Genomic DNA, 5,000 nt, shown 5'->3' on the forward strand with positions numbered 1-5,000 from the left:
TCAGCCATCAGCCCTGCCTGCCTCCAGCCGCCTTCTGGTTAATGAGTTATCCAGCCTGGCACTTCGGTTGCGCCAGCGAGACCAAGTCTCGGCTTTGGTTAATGATTTGAGCCGAAACCGACCTGCCCCCCGCCACCGCGGGCTGAACTCGGGCAGGTCTGCCGATTTCCCGACTCCTTTCGGGGCCTAATCGGGTCGCGCGAGCCGCCTGGCGCGATCGGGGCCCATGCCCCGGCCTCTGCCAGTCCTCGGGCAGCCGCTTTTGAAGCCCGACCAAAAACCCGAAAAATGGGCAAAAAGGGAATAAATTCCCGCCCAAAAAGGGTGAATAGTCGGTTCGGCGGCAGCCCTGGTCGGTCTCTGCAGACCTGGAGGCTCGAGACGTTTGTTTGGAAAACTCACCAAGTCTCGATTCTGCCACCTCCTACCTCTGTGCAGATACCCCGCCAACCCCCAAGGACAGAAATGACAAGTGTCAAGTTGGCGGGGCGTCGGGCCACCTGCTGCCGGCCATGAGCATCCAAATCCCCGCAAAAGGGGCATTTTCATTTCTTCATCGGGACTTCCGACAATTGCCGAGGTTCAACTCATTAACGTTGTTCGCAGACACTTGCCAGAAAATGCAAGTGGCCACTTTGCCGGGCCGACTCGCTTGCCCAAGCGGGAAACCATCAACCGAAGGCCCGGTAAGGCGGCCGAATCTGACCTCATAGACTTCCACACAACGGGACTTTTGACTTTCCCGGCCGCGGGTGGCCTCCACCCGGCCTCAGCCATCAGCCCTGCCTGCCTCCAGCCGCCTTCTGGTTAATGAGTTATCCAGCCTGGCACTTCGGTTGCGCCAGCGAGACCAAGTCTCGGCTTTGGTTAATGATTTGAGCCGAACCGACCTGCCCCCCGCCTCCCCCGGGCTGAACTCGGGCAGGTCTGCCGATTTCCCGACTCCTTTCGGGGCCTAATCGCGTCGCGCGAGCCGCCTGGCGCGATCGGGGACCATGCCCCGGCCTCTGCCAGGCCTCGGGCAGCCGCTTTTGAAGCCCGACCAAAAACCCGAAAAATGGGCAAAAAGGGAATAAATTCCCGCCCAAAAAGGGTGAATAGTCGGTTGGGCGGCAGCCCTGGTCGGTCTCTGCAGACCTGGAGGCTCGAGACGTTTGTTTGGAAAACTCACCAAGTCTCGATTCTGCCACCTCCTACCTCTGTGCAGATACCCCGCCAACCCCCAAGGACAGAAATGACAAGTGTCAAGTTGGCGGGGCGTCGGGCCACCTGCTGCCGGCCATGAGCATCCAAATCCCCGCAAAAGGGGCATTTTCATTTCTGCATCGGGACTTCCGACAATTGCCGAGGTTCAACTCATTAACGTTGTTCGCAGACACTTGCCAGAAAATGCAAGTGGCCACTTTGCCGGCCGACTCGCTTGCCCAAGCGGGAAACCATCAACCGAAGGCCCGGTAAGGCGGCCGAATCTGACCTCATAGACTTCCACACAACGGGACTTTTGACTTTCCCGGCCGCGGGTGGCCTCCACCCGGCCTCAGCCATCAGCCCTGCCTGCCTCCAGCCGCCTTCTGGTTAATGAGTTATCCAGCCTGGCACTTCGGTTGCGCCAGCGAGACCAAGTCTCGGCTTTGGTTAATGATTTGAGCCGACCGACCTGCCCCCCGCCTCCCCCGGGCTGAACTCGGGCAGGTCTGCCGATTTCCCGACTCCTTTCGGGGCCTAATCGCGTCGCGCGAGCCGCCTGGCCGCGATCGGGGACCATGCCCCGGCCTCTGCCAGGCCTCGGGCAGCCGCTTTTGAAGCCCGACCAAAACCCGAAAATGGGCAAAAAGGGAATAAATTCCCGCCCAAAAAGGGTGAATAGTCGGTTGGGCGGCAGCCCTGGTCGGTCTCTGCAGACCTGGAGGCTCGAGACGTTTGTTTGGAAAACTCACCAAGTCTCGATTCTGCCACCTCCTACCTCTGTGCAGATACCCCGCCAACCCCCAAGGACAGAAATGACAAGTGTCAAGTTGGCGGGGCGTCGGGCCACCTGCTGCCGGCCATGAGCATCCAAATCCCCGCAAAAGGGGCATTTTCATTTCTTCATCGGGACTTCCGGCAATTTCCAAGGTTCAACTCATTAACGTTGTTCGCAGACACTTGCCAGAAAATGCAAGTGGCCACTTTGCCGGGCCGACTCGCTTGCCCAAGCGGGAAACCATCAACCGAAGGCCCGGTAAGGCGGCCGAATCTGACCTCATAGACTTCCACACAACGGGACTTTTGACTTTCCCGGCCGCGGGTGGCCTCCACCCGGCCTCAGCCATCAGCCCTGCCTGCCTCCAGCCGCCTTCTGGTTAATGAGTTATCCAGCCTGGCACTTCGGTTGCGCCAGCGAGACCAAGTCTCGGCTTTGGTTATTGATTTGAGCCGAACCGACCTGCCCCCCGCCACCGCGGGCTGAACTCGGGCAGGTCTGCCGATTTCCCGACTCCTTTCGGGGCCTAATCGGGTCGCGCGAGCCGCCTGGCGCGATCGGGGCCCATGCCCCGGCCTCTGCCAGGCCTCGGGCAGCCGCTTTTGAAGCCCGACCAAAAACCCGAAAAATGGGCAAAAAGGGAATAAATTCCCGCCCAAAAGGGTGAATAGTCGGTTGGGCGGCAGCCCTGGTCGGTCTCTGCAGACCTGGAGGCTCGAGACGTTTGTTTGGAAAACTCACCAAGTCTCGATTCTGCCACCTCCTACCTCTGTGCAGATACCCCGCCAACCCCCAAGGACAGAAATGACAAGTGTCAAGTTGGCGGGGCGTCGGGCCACCTGCTGCCGGCCATGAGCATCCAAATCCCCGCAAAAGGGGCATTTTCATTTCTTCATCGGGACTTCCGACAATTGCCGAGGTTCAACTCATTAACGTTGTTCGCAGACACTTGCCAGAAAATGCAAGTGGCCACTTTGCCGGGCCGACTCGCTTGCCCAAGCGGGAAACCATCAACCGAAGGCCCGGTAAGGCGGCCGAATCTGACCTCATAGACTTCCACACAACGGGACTTTTGACTTTCCCGGCCGCGGGTGGCCTCCACCCGGCCTCAGCCATCAGCCCTGCCTGCCTCCAGCCGCCTTCTGGTTAATGAGTTATCCAGCCTGGCACTTCGGTTGCGCCAGCGAGACCAAGTCTCGGCTTTGGTTAATGATTTGAGCCGAACCGACCTGCCCCCCGCCTCCCCCGGGCTGAACTCGGGCAGGTCTGCCGATTTCCCGACTCCTTTCGGGGCCTAATCGCGTCGCGCGAGCCGCCTGGCGCGATCGGGGACCATGCCCCGGCTCTGCCAGGCCTCGGGCAGCCGCTTTTGAAGCCCGACCAAAAACCCGAAAAATGGGCAAAAAGGGAATAAATTCCCGCCCAAAAAGGGTGAATAGTCGGTTGGGCGGCAGCCCTGGTCGGTCTCTGCAGACCTGGAGGCTCGAGACGTTTGTTTGGAAAACTCACCAAGTCTCGATTCTGCCACCTCCTACCTCTGTGCAGATACCCCGCCAACCCCCAAGGACAGAAATGACAAGTGTCAAGTTGGCGGGGCGTCGGGCCACCTGCTGCCGGCCATGAGCATCCAAATCCCCGCAAAAGGGGCATTTTCATTTCTTCATCGGGACTTCCGACAATTGCCGAGGTTCAACTCATTAACGTTGTTCGCAGACACTTGCCAGAAAATGCAAGTGGCCACTTTGCCGGGCCGACTCGCTTGCCCAAGCGGGAAACCATCAACCGAAGGCCCGGTAAGGCGGCCGAATCTGACCTCATAGACTTCCACACAACGGGACTTTTGACTTTCCCGGCCGCGGTGGCCTCCACCCGGCCTCAGCCATCAGCCCTGCCTGCCTCCAGCCGCCTTCTGGTTAATGAGTTATCCAGCCTGGCACTTCGGTTGCGCCAGCGAGACCAAGTCTCGGCTTTGGTTAATGATTTGAGCCGAACCGACCTGCCCCCCGCCTCCCCCGGGCTGAACTCGGGCAGGTCTGCCGATTTCCCGACTCCTTTCGGGGCCTAATCGGGTCGCGCGTGCCGCCTGGCGCGACCGGGGACATGCCCCGGCCTCTGCCAGGCCTCGGGCTGCCGTTTTTGAAGCCCGACCAAAAACCCGAAAAATGGGCAAAAATGGAAAAAATTCCCGCCCAAAAAGGGTGAATAGTCGGTTGGGCGGCAGCCCTGGTCGGTCTCTGCAGACCTGGAGGCTCGAGACGTGACTTTGGAAAACTCACCAATTCTCGATCAGCCACCTCCTACCTCTGTGCAGGTACCCCGCCAACCCCCAAGGACAGAAATGACAAGTGTCAAGTTGGCGGGACGGATTTGACTTCGGTCGCCGAGCCCTGGAACTAATTTCCCGCAAACGGCTTCGGATTTTGCTCCATCCAGACTTCCGGGACGAAACTTGACAGGCCGTATCTCCGCACTCCCGGAGCGCAGCCGCACCGTTCCGGCACCCATCGACGCGGCTGGCCGAGCCCGAGCGAACGCACCCCACGGCGGACGGCTAGGCCTTTCCGATTTTTTCACCCTTTTTCCCGAAAAGATTCCAACTGGCAGGGACATTCGCCCGACGGCTTAAAGACATGCCCTTCTGCCACACTAACGTCCCCGCCTTCGTTTGGCTATGTTGGCTTCGTCATTTCCGTCTTTTATTAAAGATACCATCTTAACACGCCGGTTAACCATTTGCCAGAGTTTTCGGTTAATGGTTTGCCACCTTCAACCCATTTGGTTAACCATTTGCCGCCGACAATTTTCAGTTCATCAGTTGCCACATTCAGACTTTCTTCTCCGGTTGCATTTCGCGGACTTCCAGCGCGCTCGGCTTCGGGTCGGCCCGCAGGAATGTGGTAGCGTTCGATGCCGCTTGCCTTCCTCTTCCCGCGCCGCGCACCCGACGAGCACAGCTGGCCCACCAGCGGAGATAGCCGTCGGAAAGCGGTCTCCAGCCAACGGCTGCACCTCCGCCGGCCAAAGAGCCGGCCGCACG

Source organism: Pristiophorus japonicus, unplaced genomic scaffold (assembly GCF_044704955.1).
Source record: "Pristiophorus japonicus isolate sPriJap1 unplaced genomic scaffold, sPriJap1.hap1 HAP1_SCAFFOLD_1740, whole genome shotgun sequence".
NCBI classification, from domain to species: Eukaryota; Metazoa; Chordata; class Chondrichthyes; family Pristiophoridae; genus Pristiophorus; species Pristiophorus japonicus.